Source organism: Rattus norvegicus, chromosome 1 (assembly GCF_021556685.1).
Source record: "Rattus norvegicus strain SHRSP/BbbUtx chromosome 1, alternate assembly SHRSP_T2T, whole genome shotgun sequence".
NCBI lineage: Eukaryota > Metazoa > Chordata > Mammalia > Rodentia > Muridae > Rattus > Rattus norvegicus.
In genome coordinates, this window is record NC_141534.1 from 60376998 (window position 1) to 60399939 (window position 22942).

Below are 22942 nucleotides of genomic sequence, written 5' to 3' on the forward strand. Positions count from 1 at the left end.
CATTTCACTCAAACCCTGAGATTTGGACACTGTCCTGCTCCCCGTGCTAAAGCACAGTAGTCATGAGGGTGAGGGGACACAACATCCCACTGACCCTTCAGCCAGCTGGAACGAATCAGTGTATCTTGTGCCATGATAATAAAACATACCTTCCTTCCATCAGTACTGAGTGGCCACTTACATTTGAAACGTGAATGGCCAGAAGACCTTTAAGGCAATGGCTTATCTGTGCGTAGTTTGGGGAGTCCAGGCCTTAGGAAAACATTTCCCAACAGTAGTGTATGCTATTCAATGTGATCTTGCAACACTTATTCACATCTGACCTCACAGTCCAGGGATGGCCAAGTCTACTTCACTACAGGTCTCACAAACACACATGCAGTGTTTTCAGATGCTTGCAGGTTCTTGAGTGCATCTGTCTTCCCATGCACTAGGGACAGCAGGTACCTGCTCTTCTTTGGGAGGTATTTTTATGCTATGAAAGGCTGCCCATGTGCTGCAGACACAAGGAGAATGCACTTCCTGGGCAAGACAAGTGTGCAAATCCTTCATCAGCTCTCTGGAACACTCTATTCTCTTACAGAGGAAAAAAAAAAAGACACGCTTTCAAATAGGAAACTCATAAACGTAAAAAATACTAATGGTTGTATTTCAACAATTGATCGTACAGCTCTTATTAAAAAGAATTTTTGGGTTTCAAATGCTTCCGTTTTATTTAAAATTGTGATTATTTCCCTGATGCACAGATTTCTATGGAACAGAAAGTTCTTCTAAAACCATATTAGAGATTCTGAAAAAGAAAATGTGTTGAAATCATAAAGTCACCTTTCACACAAAATAAGCAAACTGAGGCCTTTCTCCCATAGCTCAACTGAGGAATGAGAATGCAAAATTCAGGAATTAAAATTAAATAAATCTGTTACGCTGAGAAAGAGATGCAGACTCAACTGACACAAGTTTTCTTATAGCACTTAAGTCACAGGGGGCACAGCAACACGCTTCTTCCTTTCCTGACAGTTTTTATAAATCTCTTTACTAAATTTACAACTTCTGAGATAGCTGTGCTTGACCGCCACCCATGAGCTCCCATTTATCTCGGACGTCTTTGTTCCAACCTGCAAGAATGCTGTCTGTGTAATGCTGTGAGAGCTCTACAGCCTTTGGAACCTCTGAAGTATTAGTTAGCTCTCTAACAGGACTGTCACCTTTGCTTTCCACTAATGATTAGTGTTCTGGTGATTTGAATTGATAAAAATAAAATCCCTAGCATCAAATCTGAAACCTTTCTCTAGAATTTTGGAAATTAAATTATGAATTAGATATTCAATCTCAAACATTTACATTGGATCAGGAGGCTCACATTTTAGATGAATGATGTGTTGTGCGCCTTACATAAAAAAACTACTTGTAGCCCACTCATGTAAATTAAAGAACGTACAGGCAACATTTCACCTGCCCCAAGAGACCTGTCTCCTGCATACAGGGTCCCCAATGACACAGGAATGCCCTAGGCTGAGAGGCCTGTCTCCTGCAGACAAGGTCCATTATGACACAGTAGTGCTCTGAAATTTTCGGCTATCACTGTCTGGTAGGAAAATGGAGTTTGGAGAAAGAACAGAAAGATAATATCTAGGCCTACTGCCCTTGGAATGACAATGGAAAAGGTAGGGTAGAGGAAACACCCTGTCATCTTTAAAGCCCTTCATTCTGCCTTCTGGGTCCAAGAGTGCCAAAGCTAACAAGAACGGGTAACTTCACCTTAGTCAGATCACTAAGAACTAGGCAGGATTTTTCTTGGTAAAGTAAGACAAAATTTCTTGGATGTGGAACATCTCTCAATTGCAACCATTTCAGAAAAAGAAATTAAACATCACTTAGAAGGACATTTGTTCCTTCCTCTTCAGGCCCACCCCACAAATTGACTGCCAAGGTCAGACCTGCTTGAGTACAGGTGACCTCTCTCTTCTCACTTAGTGTTCAGTTCATTCTCAAGCTCTGTTACTTTACGAGAAGCTTCCACTTTGTCAGACACATCATGACTTTTTGAGAAGTTGTGTGGACGCTCTTTAAAAATCAGGTTTTCATGGTCTCCAGAACTGCCAGATAAGTGTGCATCTTGGCTGGACAAGAGAAGAACACAAAAGATTATACATAAAATTACAACTAACTAGCCTAACTAAATTTTCATCTAAATTTTAATGTTTCCGTGAGAGCTGTTCATTTTTGCACATTATTTCAGTTATTTTATGTATTCTGGCTGAAACAAACTATACCTACTCTACGGTCTGAGCAGAACTTTAAAATCCAATCTTTGCTCATCAACTAAATGTCATTTCAAAGAAAAGGGCAGGATTTGTGGAATAACCCTATAACCAACCTGGCCAAAAAGGTATGAGTACAACTTAAAATATATCAAAAGAGTAATAAACCAAGAAAGAATTCCATGCAGAAAAGGGGCAAAATAAACTCTTGACTGTGACTTTCAAAAATAAATATGTGCACTACTGATGGCTCAGTGATCAACTGATGATTACATGAATGCTAGGAAGAACAGGCAGCCAGCTTAGCCATTGAGAGACTCTCTTTCATTGAGCAAGGGAGAGTAATTAGAGGATAATTTCCGTCACCCTCAGGGCAAGCCTCCACACGCACCTATGTACACAGATGTATATGGTGGTCCAACATAGCCACACTTATAAGGGAGAAAGAAAATAACAAAGTGAGGGTGCTCAATTTCATTAAGCATCAGAATTTAAATGTTTTGGCCATGTAAACCTGCTTAACTATGGGGGTAGTTTAAAAGTACACCATTTCCACAAACTTTTCCCCTTTATAATACTGAGAGCTAGAACAACCCTGATTAATGTAATTCAGTGTTACAAGGGCAGAGGACATATAACCTGAATGAATGTCCATACACACACACACACACACACACACACACACACAAACACACACACACACACACACACACACACACACACATATATATATATATATATATATATATATGTATGTATTTGGTCATACACATTCATACTTACGTAAATATATAACCATATACAACAAACAGCCAATACCAAACAAAATGTAGAGAAACTTGAAGCAATCCCACTAAAATCAGGAACAAGGCAAGCCTGCCCACTCTGCCCCTATCTATACAATATATTACGAGAGTTTATAGACAGAGCAATAGGAGAACAAAAAGAGATCAAAAGGATACACATTGGGAAGGAGGAAGTTAAGATATCACTATTGGTGGATGAAATGGTAGTATAAACATGTGACCAGAAAAAATTGTACCAGAACTCCTCCAGCTGATAAACAACTTAAGCAGAGTGCCTGGATAGAAAATTCACTCTACCAAATCACCTGTCTTCCCCTACTCAAAAAAATAATGGGCTTAGAAAAATTAGGGAAACAGCACCCTTCACATTAGTCACATATAATATAAAATACCTCAGCGTGACTCTAACCAAGCAAGTGAAAGATCTGTACAACAGGGACAAGTCTCCGATGAAAGAAATTGGAGAAGACCCCAGAAGATGGAAAGATCTCCCATGCTCTTGGATCAGCAGGATAAAGAGAGTAAAATGGCCATCTTACCAGAAGCAGTCTATAGATTCAATGCAATCCCCGTCAAAATTCCAACTCACTTCCTCATAGAGTTAGAGCAATTCTCACATTCATCTAGAATGACAAAAAAACACAGGATAGGGCAAATATTCTCAACAATAAAAGAAATTCTGGGAGATCAGCATTCCTGACTTCAACCTGTACTACAGAGTAATAATTTTAAAAAACAAACAGTTATTGGTACAGGGACAGGAAAGTAGATCAAAGTAATACAATGTACAACCCAGAAAATAACCCTACACATGGATGGGAACTTAATCTGTGACAAAGAAGCCAAATCCATCTGGCATAAAAAAAACAAAACAGCATTTTCAACCAAAGGTGTTGGTTGAACTGTCGGTGAGCATGAAAAGAGTGCAAATTTACCTATTCTCAAATCCTTGTACAATGTTCAAGTCCAAGTGGATCAAGAACCTCCATATAAAACCAGACATGCTGAATATAATAGAAGAGACCGTGGGAAAGAGCCTCAAACACATTGGCACAGGGGGAAATTTCTGACTAGAATGCCAATGGCTTATGTTCTAAAATCACCATTCGACAAATGGGACCTCATAAAATTGAAAAGTATCTGTAAGGCAAAGGTCTTAATCATTAGGAGAAAATGGCAATCCAGAGATTGGGAAAAGATCTCTACTGATCCTACATTTGATAGAGAGCTAATATAAAAAATACACAAAAATTCAGAAGTTAGTCTCCAAAAATCCAAAAACAATACTTTTCAATCGGTGTACAGAGCTAAACAAAGAATTCTCAACTAAGGAGCCTTGAAAGGATGAGAAGCACTTAAAGAAGTGTTCAACATCCTTCCTCTTAAGGGAAGTGTAAATCAAAATGACCCTCACAATCCACAGCACAGCAATGACTAAGATCAAAACCACAGGTGACAGGAAATGCTGGCAAGGATGTGGAGAAAGAGCAACACTCTTCTACTGCTGGTAGAACTGCAAGCTGGTAAAATCACTTTAGAAATCAATTCAGTGCTTCCTCAGAAAATTAAAAATAGTTCTACATGAACAACTAGCTATAACAATACTAGACATAAATCCTCAAAGATGTTCCAACATATAACAAGGCCCCATGCTCCCTTTTGTTTATATAAGCCTTATTTATACTATCTAGACGTTGTAACCAATCCACATGTACCTCAATGGAAGCATGGATATAGAAATTGAGATGCATTTGCACATTAGAGTACTACCAAGTTAGTATAAACAATGACTTCACGAAATTACAGGGAAATGAATAGATCTAAAATATATAAACTTGAGAGAGATAACCCAGACACAAGCTGTGTACAAACTCATAAGTTGTTATTACCCCCAAAAGCTCAATATGCCACAATAAACCTCACAAACCATATGGAGCTTAAGAAGAAGGAAGACCTGGTTGGGGATTTAGCTCAGTGGTAGAGCCCTTGCCTAGGAAGCGTAAGGCCCTGGGTTCGGTTCGGTGCCCAGCTCCGAAAAAAAAAAAAAAAAAGAAGGAAGACCAAAGTGTGGATGTTCATTCCCACATAGTACAGGGAACAAAATAATCACAGGAGGTAGAGCAAGGCAGGGACCTGTGAGCAAGAGAGTAGTGGTAGATACATATGCAGGGTTGTGGTGAGGACAGGATCAGGTGATAGAAAAGACATGAGCGAATTAGAATTTCAGGAAATTGATTAAAAGTATGTAGCAGTGGGGAATGATGAACTGGGTGTAGCCACTACAAAGTCCCAGATGTTAGGGAAGTGAGAGTCCCCCCCGATGCAAAAGGTTGACTTTATCTGACGTATGCAACAAGGGGGACCTGCAATCTGTATAGACACCTCCACTACATAGACACAGCCCCACATAGGCAAAGGGGCCACACAATCATCCTAATTTTTTTTTCTTTTTCTTTTTTTTCGGAGCTGGGGACCGAACTCAGGGCCTTGCACTTGCTAGGCAAGCGCTCTACCACTGAGCTAAATCCCCAACTCCTCATTTCAAATTTTTAACCTAGGTATGTTCAAGTCCAAAGTAAAGACAGCAATAAAAAAAATAGAACAGACACTGAAGGAAAGGCCATACCTTTCCTTCAGTGCTCCACCTAGGATTCCATCCCATGAGCAGATACCAAACTGAGACACTAGTACTGATGTCAAGATGTGCTTACTGACAGAAGCCTGCTATTGCTATTCCCTGAGAGGTTGTACCAGCACTTGACCCATACAGCTGTAGATACTTACAGCCAACAATCAGTCTCTGCCTGGGGACCCCACTGGAAGAGCTAGGTGAAGGACTGAAGGACCTGAGGGAATTCAGCCCCATAAGAAAAACATTATCAGGTTACTGGACACACAGAGCTCCGAAGAACAAAGCAAAAACTAAAGAATACACATGGAGGGAACCATGGCTCCAGATACATGGCTTTCACTGACATCAATGGGAGAGGAGGCCCCTGGTCCTGTGGAGGTTTGATATGCCAGCATAGGGGAATGTTAGAGTGGTCAGGCGGGAGTAGGGGAGAGAGTGGAGGAGCTCCCTCATAGACGCCAAGCTGAGGGGCATGGGGAGGATGGAATGGGTGATTGCGGAGGGGCAACAAGGAAGTGGATATCATTTGAAATTAAATGAATAAATTGTTTAATTTTAAAAAATCTCATGATCATCTCAGTAGATTCTGAAAAGGCCTTTGGCAAAACGTGACAGTCCATCATGTGAAACTTACACAGAGAGAAGGATACAGAAGAATACATGAACACAAAGTAATATACAGCAGTCCACTAGCCAATGTCAAACTAAATAGAGAGAAACTTAAAATAATTCCCATAAACTCTGGGGCAGGGCATGGCTGGCCACCCTCTCCCTAACATTTCAATATAGATCTTGAAGTTCAGGCTAGAGGAATAAGACAACTAAATGTGAAAAACGAGATATGCATTGGAAGGGAAGAAGATATCATATTGGCATTTGTGATGATATCATAGTATGTACAAGAGCCCCCAAAAATTCTATCACAGAACTCCTATATTTGATAAATACCTTCAGTAAAGTGGGTGGATACAACATTAACTAAAAAAAATCAGTACCATTCTTTTAAACAAACAATGAAGGGGCTGACAAATAAATTAGGGAAACATTGCTCTTTACAATAGCAACAAATAATATAAATGTCTTAGTGTAACTCTAAGAAAGTGAAAGATCTGTATGACAAAAATTTTAAATCTCTGAAAACAGCAATTGAAAGATATCAGAAAGTGAATGCAATACCCATTAAAATACCAAAACAAGTCTTTACAGACCTTAACGTGAAATTCTCAACTTCAAGTGAAAGATTTAATAAACCCAAGATAGCTAAAACATTCCCGAACAATAACAATTTCGGGAGGAATCACCATCTCTGATTTACTGCTGTCCTACAGAGCTATAGCAATAAAACTACAGTATTGGTATAGGAACAGGCAGGCTGATCAATAAAATGAAATCCAAGACCCTGAAATAAACCCACACAAGTATGGATGCTTATTGTCAATAAAGTGGGCAAAATCATATGACAAAAAATAAGAAAGCATCTTGAACAGGTGGTGCTGGTCTAATTGGATATAGGCTTAGGGAAGAATGCAATGAGCCTTATCTATAAACCTGTGCAAAACACATGTCCAAGTGGATCAAAGACCTCAAAATAAAACCTTATACATCAAATCTGATACAAGAAAAAGTGAGAAATAGGCTTGAGCACATTGGTGCAGGAGACAACTTCCTGAGCAGAACACCAATTGCGCTCAGATATTGAGATCAACAATTAATAAATGAAACTTGATGAAACTGAAAAGCTTCTGTAAGTAAAACAAAACACTTAATAGAAATGTCTGCATACAGGTTGGAAGAGGATCTTCACCAACCCTATAGTGCACAAAAGGCTAATATTAAAATTACATAAATAACAATTGAAACTACAAGAGACCAAATATCCTAACCTAATAATGTGGTGCAGAGATAAATTCATCAGCAGAACTTTGAATGGCCAAGAGCCACTTAAAGAACTGGTCACCATCATTGGTCATCAGGTATATCCAAATCAAAAGCACCCTGGGATTCCAACTTATGTGCATCAGTATGGATAAAATAAAAATCTAAAGTGACATCCAGCACATGCTGATGAGGATGTGGAATAGTGGGAACACTCCTCCATTGCTGCTTGGATTGAAAACTTGTACATCCATTTTCGAAATCATGTTGGCAGTTTCTCAGAAAACTGGGAATCAGTTTTCATCTGGATTTAGCAAAACAACCCTGGGACACATAATCAAATGGTGACCCACCATCCCACAAGGACACTTGATGAACTATTTTAATAGTGGTTTTACCTGTAATGTCCAAGAACTGAAAACAACCTGTATGTCCCCCTACTGAAGAATGGATACAGGAAATATTGTATATCTACACAATGGAATACTCGTCAGCTATTAAGAATAAATACATTATGAATTTTGTAAGCAAATGGATGAACTTAAGAATGTTATCCTGAGTGAGGTAACCCAGAACCACAGAAAAATGTATGTCATTTATAAGTGGACATTAACCATAAAGTGCAGGATAACAGGTTGATAGGCATGAAGGAAGAAGGAGGGCCTGAGTGAGGAGGTGTGGATCTCACAAGAAGAAGAAACAAAATAGTCTAAGAAGGATGAAATGATGGAACAGGGTAAGAGAAGAGGCAGGAAAGGAGATGGAAATGCTGGTCAGGTCTAGGGAGAGGGGTTTGGAAGAGGGCTAGGAGTGAGATTACAAATTGTCTGGGCAGGAGTGTCCAGGGATCTCTGGTGACTTGCTTGATGCCTGGTAAGGGAGAGGATGTGGGAGTCTACGGGGTGACTCTAGCTTAGATTCCTACTGGAGCAGGAGATGGAAATGGCCACCTCCTGTAGCAAGAAAGAACTTCTAGAAGAGGAAGAGGACATCAATGCACTCACAACACCTTCAACTCAAAATCTGTTTTGCCAATAAGTGTGCAGGGATAAAGGTAAAGCAGATATTGAGGGACCAACCAATCAATGACTGCCCCAAAGTGAGATCCATCTCATGTGACAGAGACAACCTCTGACAGTACTTATGTTACTCTGATTTACTTGCAGACAGAAAAGTAGCACACCTGTCTCTGGAGAGGCTTCACTCAGCAGCTGAAGGCCACAGTCAGTCCTCAGATGGAGCTTGGGAAGTCTTGTGGAAGAGTGGGGGAGAGTGGTGAGCAGACTAGAGGGGTTAAAAACACTTCAAGAAGTCCCCTATAGTCAGATACCTTGGACCATGGAGTATGCTAGAGCCTGGGCAACCAACCCCAGGGCCAGGTGTAGCTATCTGCAGTTGGTCTCCATGTGGGTCATCTGACAAGTAGATCCAGGACTGTTTCAGTCTCTCTTGCCTGCCATGGGAACCCTTCCCCATACCTGGGCAGCCTGATTGTAAATCTGTGGGACAGGGGGTGCTTCATACTGTTGGGAGTAGATGCCCCAGGGCGGGGTGGTACCTAGGGAGTCTGCCCTTCTACAAAGAGAAGGGAGAGCATTATGATGAGAAGGATTTGTAAGGTGGCACTGGGAAAGGAGGAGGGAGAGTGGCTGGGATCAGGATGTAACCTAAATAAAGAATACAGTACTGGAATTAAGAAAGTTAGACTGGAAATTGGAAAGATTGCTCAGTGTTAAGAGAACTGATTGCTCTTCCAGAAGTCCTGAGTTCAAATGCCAGCAACCACATTGTGGCTCACAAATATCTCTGATGAGATTTGATGCCCTCTCTGGTATTTCTAAAGACAGCGACATTGTATATATGTATACAGACACACACACACACACACACACACACACACACACACACACACACACACACATATATATCAAATGAATAAATGAATAAACAAACAAACGTAGGAATTACCTGGTCTTAGATTCAGAGCAGGGAATAAAGTGTAATGAGATTATATTCAAACCCATGTCATGTACTGCCTGGATCTTTCAGATCTGCAGGAACCATCACAAGGAAGAACAAGAGAGGCTGGAAAGGGGGTCTGATCCCTGCAGCTCCTCAGTGTATACTAGCACAGCACTTGCCCTTGGGAGATGATGTCATTCATTCTTCTCGATGTTGCATCAATCAAAATTACATGCTCTGTGGATGAACCTGTAAAAGAGGACAGTTGCTTTTGGGCCAATATGGGGGCTCCTTTCCTCTCAGCAAGCTCACTGCTGCCTTTTGAGGTCTCGGGATAGTGAGCAAAATGAAGACACACAGAGTAGCCTCAAGTTGAGTCAGCCAGGCCCAGGGGCTCAGTGGTGTCTCTCAGATTCCCAGGCCCTCCCTGAGATTGAACACTCTACACAGTGTAAGAGGATTAGGGGATAACCAGGAAATGCAGTTGCTCAGGTGTCTGGCTCTGTAAGAGGGAAATAAATCACAGTGGGAAGCTTCAGGACAGTCAGGTGACCTGAGCCCTCCACAGAGTCTAAGTCCAGACTCACAGACATTCATCTCTCCACAAGTCTCCTAAACACAGGCCTTGACTGACCTGCAGTCCAGAGTATGTTATTATACAGTGTCGCTTAGAGAGAGGACATACTTTCCAATTAGGCCTTTTCTGTGTCACACTGAGACTGGGTTCATGGTACAGCTGATGCAGATGGGGACTGGCCACAAGTGGCAGTCTATCGCAGATCATGAAATAAATAAATAAATAAATAAATAAATAAATAAATAAATAAATAAATAAATAAATATCCACTTATCTCACTGCCTGCAAACCTCATTGTCACCACAAGTGAGCGCTGCTTTGACCTTCTCAGAAATAAAAGCTGACTTCCCTCAGGGAAATGGATGGATGGATGGATGGATGGATGGATGGATGGATGGATGGATGGATGGGTGGGTGGATGGACAGACAGAGAAGTGATTTGACTTAATCAGTTTCTTCCAGTCCTACTTTTCAGGTCAAAAACACACTGAACATGTCTGCTGCAATTGCTTGTTCTTCATTTCTGCTTTCTTTGGCTGTTCATTCAAGGCAGCCCCCTTAGAATCTGCTCATCTCAATAAAGGTCCATCTGTGGAATGTATAGCTTCTCAGGAGCTAAGGGATTCTTGGAAGGAGTTCCCAAAATCCCCTCTGGGGCAGATGCCAGTGTTCTCTACTTCAGACAGCAGCTGCATGAAGCAAACACACACCTGTCTGAACATTCCAGCTTGGGTGCACGTCACAGTGCACCTGCCCCAGGGTCCCTGTCAGTTGCACATGCCACAGGGCCACAACTACAAGATCCCTTCCCCAGGACTCATGCCCCCTTGCATCTCCCCCAGGATTCCTACTCTGTTGTAACTGAATCAGGGTCCCTGCCCGGTTGTTCCTGGCTCACGTTTCCTACTCAGTTTTACCTGCCCCAACGACCCTGTCCCACTGCACCAGCCTCAGGGATCCTGTCCCATAGTGCCCACCATGCTGCACCTTCATGAGAGTACCTACTAACTGTTCCTAGGTGGCATTTTTCAAAATCTAATTCAAAGATCTTGCCAGTCAGAACCCATTGTCTTTGGTAACACCAAGTAGATATTTGCAGGGCTTCCTCACCTACACTTAATCAATCCCTTCTCTCAGTTGTCTATGTGGAAGCAAAGAAACTAGCAGCAGAACATGGATTATTCATCCAGGATATCAGCAGCCCTAGAATTCTCATGAGATGGGCTGCTGTGACTGTGATACAGGGGTGGCAGGGAGGCTTTGACACTGAACAAGCCCAGAGTGCTGCCTCTGCTCACATTGTGCCAGCACCTTAGCCTAACTCTAGATGTCCTAAACTCTGAGAGGAGGAAGGAGATCTTCCTACATAGAAGATGTTCTCTGAATCTGTGCTGGCCAAGGTCAAGCCAGAGTGTTTGAACATTCCAGTTCCAGCCCCTGAGGGTTCTCTCCCTGCCTGGTGTTTTGTTGTGCTTTATGTCTGGCAAGGTGAAGATGTGGCCCATACTAGGAATATCTTTGAAGACAACTGCCCTGGGTTCCCATGCTAAAATTCAATTAGGGACTGACAGGGACCTAAATAACAACAAGACAGTGCCAAGACCATGAGTTCCAAAATCAAGAGCAAATGGGGCCTTGATGGCATCCTGTGCTGATCTGACAGGAGTCAGCACACACAATTCTCCTGCACATCCAATGCCCCTTCGAAAAATACTCTGTCAAGGGTAAGTGATGCCTCATGAGAATGAACTGTCAGCGTAGGACAAGACACTTGGGACTACTGTCCTGAACTCACCAGTCTCAGATGAATGGGCTTTGAAAAGTTTTCAGGACACAGAATAGGGGTGTGTAAGCAAGTGCAGGTAATCCTTGGGAAACACATAGTTCCTGAGGAGGTTCTGAGATATGTTGGATCCACTCCTGGAAAAAGCAGCATTGTGTTCAGGGGGTAAGAAAGCAGGAGCCTGCTGATGTTTTCACAGTATTGCATGGGAACAGTAACAATGCCCTTAGGAGCAGGATGTCCTAACACTCTCAGATCAAGCAGACAGCCTAGAGCCTATTAGGCCCATATCCCAAGAGAATACCGGTCATGTGTGAAGCTTCTATAGCCAGGAAGCTGGAGCAGGGAACATTGACATTGTCTCAGTTAGGGGTTTACTGCTGAGAACAGACACACCACGACCAATGCATTCTTATAAGGACAACATTAATGGACACAGGATTGCAGGTTCAGAGACTCAGTCCAGTATCATCAAGCTGGGAGCATGGCAGCATCCAGGCAGTCATGGTGCCAGAGTAAGTGAGAGGTCTACATATTCATCTGAAGGCTGCTTGGGGAAGATTGGCTTGCATGTGGATAGGAAAAGTGTTTTAAAGCCCATGCCCACAGTGACACACCTACTTTAACAAGACCACGCCTCCTAATATTGCCACTCCCTGAGCTAAGCATATACAAACCATCATAGACATCTTGCAGGAGGGTGGTACTGTTCTATCAGAGAGAAGCCTCTGCTCCCGTTAATATACTGAGGTCAACCCTGGATAGGGCTCAGAGCCCTCCATACATCCTGGGACTCAGGGAGGCATCCTATGAAAGAGCTTTTTCCTAAGGACACATGGGTGTAGGCCTCCCTTCCAGCCAGGCTGTAGGGAGTCTCCAATGCTAAACTCTGTCTTTTTGCAGAAGTGAAACAATGAAAATTCACCCTTCACAGTACAGTGAATAGCAAAAATGGTGAAAGGTGTAAATAGAACCAATTAGTACCTGAGCATGAGGATTGGTTTTATATGAAATGTGGGTGGGTGCAGTGCAGTATCCTCCTCCATGTACCTACATGTTCAGTAACTACCCTGTTCGATGCTGCTTTACAGAGAACCATCTGGAATCCATTCACTGAGGGACTCCATCCCTGGACTGGAAGCTACAGGTGGGACTTTTGTATCCAGGTCTCCCAGCGCAGGGACAGGGATGCATGGATAAAGTGGAGAGAAGCAGACTGGAATGGTGCAGAGGTTATCCTGCCAACCACCCCAAGCACCCAGCAGCATGACAATGTAGAACAGCGAGCAGTTTCCCAGCCAGCCTCACTCCCCATAGAGAGACTTCTTCCAGTCCCTCCTTATGCCAAGGAAAGAAAAGCAAAAAAAGTAGGGGCAGGGAAAGAAAAATTGCTCTACTCCCAGGAGCCAAGGACAAGCCCCCTCCCATCCTCTGATCTGTCTCCATAACCAGCGACAGCCAAGTCCTGGGCTCATCTCTAGAGGCACATGGACCCAGGCAGATGAGCCCTTGAATCACAATCGGCTCCTCAAAAGCATCCTATGGGTGTCAGTCCTAAGTCCATGAATCGGAGGTGCTCTGCACAGCTATTCAGAGAAGCCTTCTCTTGATCTCTGTGAAGATCTCTCTGTTGGATGTCAGTGGAGAGTGTCCATTCAGCATCAGTCCAGGGACTGTGGCCCTCTAATGTGTTAGCCCATGTGAACCTCCCCACAGAGCCCCACCTGTCCTTGTGCAACTCCTCCTTGATCGCCTTTTATAGGAAGATATTTAGAGTCCCTTGCAGGAGGCAGGGAAAATGGCACACAGCTGAGGGTGGTAGACAAAACTGGGAACACATCAAATATTGAGTTGGTGTGAGGCTCCCTAAGCCATGCTTGGGCAGGTCTGTGCCAGCGATCCCATAAGACCCTTTGATTCTCCCCATGTACACAGCAGGAACCAATTGCCAGGCCTACCCTCTACCCAGAGCAAAGGGAGATTGGAACTTGGATTCCAACCCTGGCCATTCCTATAATACCTGACCTTGTAACCCTTGCTCCCTTTGGGGCTCAACAGTCCCCCTCAAATGTAGACAACAATGTCTAGATGGCGTTCACAGCTTTTCTTGCCTGATACTGTGCTTTGTTTGATACTACAAACCAGGAAGTAGGGACTTAAACTTGAGATCACTGACTCAGGCTAGGGAGGACTCCAGGGCACCTGAGCTCAGCTGCAAAGGCAGAAGCTGAACCACAGTGAGCAGAGGTGGCACACTTTGCTGTTTCTTTCCTTTTCTGCTCTCAGGCCTTTCAGTGAACTCTACAGATGAGGATCTTTCCTCCCAGGCTTAGTGTCTGCAGCCATGACAGTCCTCTACAGGGGACTCCAAACCCCAGAAGAGTCTTCAGAAGGAAAGCGCTACACACTGCACTGCCCCCAGCACTCTGAGAAACAGAGACCCTTTCTGGGCTTGGGCCAGTCAGTGCTCAATAGTTAGCTTCTGGCTGCACTGGCTGCTCACAAATAACACAGCAGACTGGGTCCTGTGACCTGGCTGTCACAGACTGTGATTGAGAATTCATTTCAACTGTGTCAGCATAGCCACTCTGTTCCTTCTGGTCCCAGGTTGCACAGAGCTCCTTGTCCTCATACATGCCTGTTCCATCACTGGACCTTAATATTTAAAGTGAGCCCTACACTCAGGATGGACTTGGTTTTCTATACATCATGCCAACCTCTGTGTGATAGGAAGTGTCTGCCTGTATATGCATACCCCCTTATGTGCCTAGGTGTCCATGCATACCACTACCCCATGTCCTGTCAGGGGCCATCCTCTGGACAGGTCCTCATGCCTGGATGTCAGACCACCTGTCTTCAAGCCCCAACCCCTCCCCACTGCACAGATGCTGAGCTTGTGGGCTTTGGGGATTCAAACTCAAGTCCTCACCCTTGGGAGGCAAGTGCTCTGCCTATCCCTGCAGCTTTGTCTCAGGTGTTTGATGATAACCTAGAGCCTTTCTGAGGATTTATGAGAACAGTGTCATCTTGATGGGTCAGTTGAGAAACACAGCTTTGTCTTTTTTCATTTTTTAAAATCTGTACCATCAGTTTGAGGCTAATCATTCAGAATTCAAAGAAAAAGTGACACAGCGAGCATAGACATGAGGACTTTAAAGCAGGGGGCACAGCAAATATTCAAAACAGAGAACTGAGGAGAGGTAAACATCTTACAGGCTTTGATTTCTAAAAGCCTTAAATCTCTCCATAGCCCACAGAAGCCAGAGCCTTGAAGCCCTTCCCAACCATGTCATGACAGGTCCTATTATGACCTCATGAGGAGCGACTGTGAGGCATCCCAGCCAACAGATGTTAAGCTGTTGCCAGGCCTGGATTTCTTTGAGTGCTTGGAGAGGAGGTGTGGAGTGGAGCCCTCTGCGACTTGTTTGTATCTTGTGAGCTGTGTGTGGTTGTATCGGATTTTACTGTACTGTGTATATGTGTATGTATCAGTGTGTGTAAGAGAGTGTGTGCTGACAGATTTGCCTGTGTGTGAGTGTGTGTACACTTTCGCTTGTATGTTTGTCAGTATATGTAGGAGTGTGTGAGTTTACAGGTTTGTTTGTGTGTATGTTTGTATGTGTGTACCACCTCTTTTGTGTGTGTGTGTGTCCCTGTGTGTGTGTGTGTGTGTGTCTGTGATGTGCATTTTTCCAGGTTTACTTGTGTGTAAGTATGTGTGTGCCTGTTCCTACGTGATTGTGTTTTGTATGAATCTGGGCGTTTGTCTGTGTGTGTGCCTGTGTGTGTGTGTGTGTGTGTGTGTTTGTGTGTGCACGCACGTGCCCATCCCCTTTTGCCCCTTGTATCTATATTACCTGCACCTCAGTGCAAAAGAGTGTAGAGGTTAGAAGTCACCCCGGCTCCTGTTCCTGAGGAAGGTCCTCAACCTCATTTTCAAGACAGGCTCTCTCACTGGCCTGCAGCTGCCCAAGTACCTGTCTTGGGTCTCCAGTGGCTCCCAGGAATTTGATATGCCAACCCCATAATATCAGATTAAAGGCCTACGTAGACTGCTGGCTGCTTATTTATGGATTGATGTTTTTTCTATGTGTTTAAGAGATAGAATTAGGCCATATATTCTCAAGACCACTGACTATTTCCTTATTGTGGTTTTGTTTTATTTATTTATTTATTTATTTATTTATTTATTTATTTATTATGGATTGCTGGATTCATTTTGGTGGTGGTTTTTATGTTCTCACATGCTATATTATTGCTTTGATTATTTACGGTTCTGCAGTCGGATGATTCACTCTATCTCCATTTTCAATGTCCTGCAGTTTCATCCTTTTACATTATTTCTGTTTCTCTATTTATTGAGTACAAGCAATAATTGGCTTAGACATGATACAAATTTGCCCTTTGTGACACCTTGACTCTTCGGCCTTTGTTTAAGGTTTACTGTTCACTGATATTTAACTGCCTTATTCCTTGTGGTTGGTTAATTTTAATTTTCAGTATTTTGCTCTGGAGAGTTGTGGATTTTTGTGGATCACTAGGTCCTGAAATTCAATGGAGTTTTCCCTTAAGTGTTGGCTTTTTACATTTGTTTGTTTTGTCTTATACTCAGTCTTTCTCCTCTCATTTCTTTTATCTGACCTTTTTCTTCAAACAATCCATTCACAGTATTGATCAGCTTTGGCCGCCCAATCCTATTGTAGTATAACGATTTTTATTTCCATCATTACATTTAGTATTTGTGTGCTCTTGGCTTTCTCTTTTGGGGATGGTTATTTGGGTGGCTTTTACTTATGATTCTTCATATTTCCCCCTGTTCATAATTTTACTCTATTTTTCTAGTCTAGTCTTTTATTTGTTATTATTTTTTCTTTTTGTTTCATTTGTTTCTTTTAGGTTCCACATGTGTAATTTTAGTTCCTGAAGTGCTCCATCTTTTTCATTATTTGATTCCATTTGTTTGTTATTTTTAGGTGGCATTAGTACTGATAAAATGCCTACAGAGACTGAGGAGGAGTTACCACCTTCTAGTCCCGATCCCAGTATCTCTCAGGAGGGAACCTTTCATTCCCAATATAAAGTACTGAAGACTATTGGAAAACGAAGCTATGCCAAGGTCCTCCTGGCCCACCACCAGCTCACAGGAACCCCAGTGGCGGTCAAAGTTCTCCGAAAGAACAAGCAGTGGTTCCGGCTAGCCATGACAGAAGAAAACATAATGAGAAAGATCAACCACCCCAACATTGTTTCTCTCTTACAAGTCATTGAAAACAAAACTAGAATATACCTCATAATGGAGCTGGTGGAAGGCCAAGAACTCTACCAGTACATCAGAGAGTCAGGGCACATAGAGGAGGATGAGGCCCGGCAAATATTTGAACAGATATTATCAGCAGTGAGCTACTGCCATGGAAAGGGGATTGTTCACCGAGACCTGAAAGTGGACAATATAATGATTGATAAAAACAAAAAGGTCAAAGCCATCGACTTTGGGCTTAGCACCAAAACACAACCTGGACAAATGCTAAACCAGCACTGCGGTGCGTATTCTTTTGGTTCCCCGGAACGCTTCCTTGGACTTCTGTATGACGGGATGAAGAATGATATGTGGACAATAGGAGTGGTCTTGTATTATATGGTAGTGGGAAAGCTCCCATTTGATTCTGTGATCATCCAAGAATTACAAATACAAGTTGTTGCAGGGGTGTATCCTGCCCCCTGTGGGGTTTCAGAAGACCTGGAGAACCTCCTTAGTCAATTACTAACAGTAAATCCAATGTATAGACCAACAGCCAGCGAGGTGATGAAACAAGCCTGGTTCAAAGAACACGGGAAGGGGTTCACAGTTCGTTGTGAAGAACTGCTTCCCCTCAGGCCAGACCCTGAAATTTTGGGTGCGAGGAAATGCATGGGATTTCAAGCGTCTGTAATAAAATAATCCCTAATAAAAAGAAAATGTAATGAGGAAATGGCAACTTATTGCTTCCTACAACAGCAGGCTCTCCCGGGGTATGGCTGCACAGCCCAGGCACAGCAAGTGAGTCCCATTGCAGCCCCATTTCCTAGCCTTCACCCTGCTGCTGCTTTTAGATTACAAGGAAGAGGAGTGGAAGCCTGCCAGTCCTAGGCACCTTGCAGGTGTCATTCTCCCAAGGTCACATATCTCATTATGGCCAGAAGGTTCATCCAAAAGGAGGAAGAAGGTCCACTGTGGCTGGTCGTCTCAGGCCACTACCGATGACACCTACACAGGACCACTATCACAAATGTGCCATGAGTGTCCTATACATTCAAACAACAAGCATCTTCAGTGAGAAGAGTAGCAACAAGGAAATAAAAGAAGATAATCTAGTCTCCCACAGAGCCCCATTAGAGGATAAGCCCATCTCCAGCAGGGTCGGGCACAAAGGTTTTCAGGGGTGGACCAGGAATATAGCAAATGCCCTGATAAAGCTTTGTTGCTGCTTGCCAAGGAGAAAGAAACCTCGCCTGGGGCAGAACAGAATCTCACCCCAGAAATGAGCCACAGGGAGAGTCCAGATAACAAGCAGCAGGCACAGCCCAGGTACCTTCCTTCGTGCTTTGTCCTTTCTAGTTTGCTCTATGCTGGTCCTTCCTCTTGTCTCTGGTTTCCATTTTCCCCACAATTCTTACCTTGTATCTTCTGTAAGTTCTTTTATGAGGTTTCCCCAACACCAAGCCTTCTCCCTCTTCTTGATTTCTCCTCTTCCCAGCAGGGACTCAATATGAATTCCCCACTCTACAGAGTTTTCTTGTTGACCCATCCCTTCAGATGGACTCCAGCTCCCCCTTAGGCCAATAGCTCCCACAGGGTGAGGACTAGAGATTCATGGGCTCATGGACTCATCCATGGGCTACTGGTTCTAGCACATGTGGTCATCAATCACAAGTGCTGCAGAACAGAGTCTTATGTTTTCAAATGAAACATCCCACTCCAGTAAGCCTTAAAATTAATAACAAGGTTTGTCACTGAATAAGTATCAACAACCTAGTTTGTGGGTTATTGTTGATGGTCAGAATCCTGCATGCATGCATATTGTTTTGCATACTGATTTTTTCATTCCTAAGACCTAGCAATTCATATATATTGTTACATATATATATATATATGTAACATTTCTAAATGATTTCTTTCAAAAATCTTAACTGAGAAGTAGAAGAGAAGATTTAATAAAATAATAAGGCAATCAAAGCTCCAAATGGTAATCTAAGTATTCTACCACATAAGATTTTTGCTTAGAATAAATTGACTTTTTTTCTCTCACAGTGCCATCTTGAAATTCTGTCATGTCCTGAGAATAAACAGGAGGTGATTTCAGACACATGGCCAATGAAAAGACACCAGCAGAAGCTACAGCACCAACAGGAGAAACAGCAATAGCACCAGCAGCATTAGCAGCAGAAGGAGGAGGAGGAGGAGAAAGAGGAGGAAGAGGAGGATTCCCCAACACCAAGCCTCCTCCCTCCTCTCTCTTGATTTCTCCTCTTCCCAGCAGGGACCCAATATGAATGATGAGTTCCCCACTCTACAGAGTTGTCTTGTTGACTCATCCCTTCAGATGGACTCCATCTCCCCCTTAGGCCAATAGCTCCACAGGGTGAGAACTAGAGGGTCATGGGATCATGGACTCTTCCATGGGCTACTAATCCATAGAGAAACGGGCCTGTAATACCAGACACTCAAGACACACAGTAGGTAGGGGGATCAGAACTTCAAGGCTAGCCTGGTCTACATCATTAGTTTAAGATCAGCTTGGACAACTTAGTGACACCCTTTTTCTAGAGGTGAGGAGGGCTAAGGCTACTAACTCAGTGGTAGAGTACTCGTGGGGAAACAGACTGCTGTCCATTGATACCTCTCCTTCCTTGCTCGGAAATACACAATGGTATTAGAAGAGTCAAAGGTTCCTGGCCTAGCATCCACTATTCTATTTGCTACATCATTAAGGGTGCAGTCTTTGGGGTGGAGTTTTTGGTATTTTGGTTAGGGATCAAATCTATGAAATAAAACTTAAGCAATACTCTCATTGCTGTCAGAGTGGGAGGTGGATGATAAATGCTTGCCCACCTGCATCAGTACAAAGCTGGTTCCTTGGACTCCCTGCAAACACATCACTGCTAACTGTGTGCCTGGTATAGGCTTTTCCAGGACTATCCATAGCTTGAAAACCTTCCCTGCTATGGACCCTTGTGTGGGCATCCTGCCTTTCTCAGTCTCAGAATGGAGCAAAGATCCCCTGCTCACCTCTAGGCTCACAGGTCAGGGGCCTCTTCCATCCCATAATGAACAAGACTGGCACAGCTGCACACACCTTGGAAAAAGAATGTATTGGCAACCCTTAACAAAAAAGATGGTTCTTACTTTCGATTATGGCATTCTATAAAATACGGGTATTTCCTGGTATAATTACACATGTCATTGATTGTGTGTGTGCGTATGTTTTTTGAGGTTGGAGGGGGATAATTCATTTCTCTAAGCCCCTTCCTCAATGCTGGGTGATAAACATTGACTCTCATATAGATTTTAATAATTATACATTTATTTATATATTTTTAAGATTCGTTTATTTTTCCAACTTTTGTAGCTCTTTCAGTGTGTGTGTGTGTGTGTGTGTGTGTGTGTGTCTGTGTGTTTGTGTGTGTGTGTGTGTGTGTAATTAGATATAATACTCAGGGTCAGTAATCCTACCCTTGAGCTACCTTATAACTTTTTATGTTTTAAACAGCTTTATTATGATATCTTTGATATATAAAGCTGATATGTGCTAGAGGTGAGCATATTGATGTTCTTAAAGACATGTTCTTCCTCAGATACAGAACGAGAGCTGGCTAAAATCCTTGCTACTCCTGCAGATTAACCTTGTCATGCACTGAAGCAATGGGGCACATACTAAGCACACTCCCTGAGCTGCTTCCTAGGTTGGTAGCACTGGCTCCATCCCAGGCACAGCTGGAGTGGGCAGCTGTAAGGTTGAGGACCTGCACTCAGGACACTGGGCTCCAGGAGCACCTCACCTGCTGATCATCCTGTGTACCTCTGAATGTCACTCCTGGGTTCTCACTGCCTGGCACTTAACCATAGACACCACTGTAGAACTGTCTAAGGCCAGAAGGGCAAAAACATTGTTGTTATAAATTTCTACTATGGAAACATCAAATGTTGTGCTTCTTGAACAGTTTTATGAAATGAACCTGGGAGAAACACAAGAAATATGGCCTGAAGTCTCTTCTGCAACTGCCACTCCAGCATAAGCGTCCACAGGCAGTCAGTCGCCTCTGCACTACCATCCCCCTTGTTTTGCAACTCATGGATCTCCTTGCTTAGCATATGCACAAGGTGCATTTGCTGTTGCTTCTCCAGCTTCTTCCTGACATCTTATTTTTATGGGTCTGGAGACAGACTCCCCAGAGGACAACTCCTCTTTACTGATAGTTATGAACTGCAGATCCCTGTGCTCAATAGTGGGGGGCTGCTGCGGGGACTACAACACCAGAATGACTGTTTCTTGGGGCCTCTGCAGTGTGGAAGGTTTTCCTGGTTTGGTCGGTGTGGTCAAAGTTGAGAAGGAAGCAAGTTCAGGGAATGAGAGTGCATCTGTCGCCCTTTCCTCTCCTGCTCCCTGTGCTTCCTCTCTGCTTCCTTGTCCAGACAGTCCTTCTATATCTCAGACCACCACTGCTGCTCCACACTCTTTTTTCCCAGCCACCTGTGCAGACTGGGATGCTGCCTTGTTTGCAGAAGGAGGGGGGAGTGGCAAATCCACTGAAATGCCACCAATATCTGGTGTAGTGGACCTGTGGTAGAGGAGGTGGTGGAGGGAGGTCTGTTCATATGGGCTGGGAGACAGTGACAGTGGTGGGCAGCACCTCTGCTGGGGTTTCCCAATGGCCAGGACCACTCTTGGTCAGAGTGGAAGCAGGGGCAACTGACTTGGAGGAATGGTTCAGGTTCTCCTGGCTGCATGTGCTAGATTCCACTGAGGACCTCTGGATCCACATATCACTGTCACACTAGAGACCCTTGCCAGCCTCTACTCAATGGAGCTCAAGTAGGTAAAACTTCCTGAAGCTCTTCCTTGGAAGGGGTAAGAGGCTGAGAAAAGAAAAGAGGAAGCTATACTACTTCAGGGACTCACCAGAGATATTAGCAAAATTTCATGCAGGTTTCTTCCTCACAGAAGAGGTAACAAAAACTGGGGAATGGTTATATAACCAGACCTGACACTGCTTTATGGCTCACTGGCCAAGTAGCCAGCTGTTCCTGTGTCTACAAAGGAATAAAAAGATTTTTTCTATACACTGATGCATGCTGTTTGTTGCATTGTCACTCCTGAAATTTAGCTCCTAACTTCAGGTCTAGGTAGAGGGGTCTGTTCCTGTGAAATGTAAAGAAGTAAACAATCAGATGCTTAAAACTGCATAAAAGGCATACTTTTTCCTCAGGTATCTGTTTTACAATCTTTTAAAAAGCATTCATGGGAGTTGACACCCTGAAACAAGCTTTGCCATTTCAGGAAAAGTGTGATGGAGGGAAGATTTGTATGGTGGGTTACTGGGAAGACAGGATTGTAAAGGAAATAAATAAATGGTTTTCTAAAAAGCATGTATTTTAAATGCCCTGCTAAAAACTATAATTTTGACACTATGCTTTCAATAAAAAACATTTCACATTTTCTTATTTACTCATTTAAACTAATTCTCATTTTCCCAGATTCATTAATTTAGTATTAATTTACTTGAGTAGCGTAATAAAAATAAAACTGAAAAAATAAAAAGTAAAAATAAAAGCTGAGTCAGCGTCAGAAGAGGATTCACAATACTGCACCTAACAGACTGTGAATATATCTAGTAAACCGTACCATCAGATCTGATCTGTATCATGATCCAGAAGTATTTCTCAGCATCATGAACTCAGTCTCAACTAACTTCTTCCTTGAAAAGCTGAGCAAGAGCTGTGGTAGGAGCTACTACATGGGACTTTTAGGGTCTCACTTTATAAAAATAATTTATGTGTATGAGTGTTTG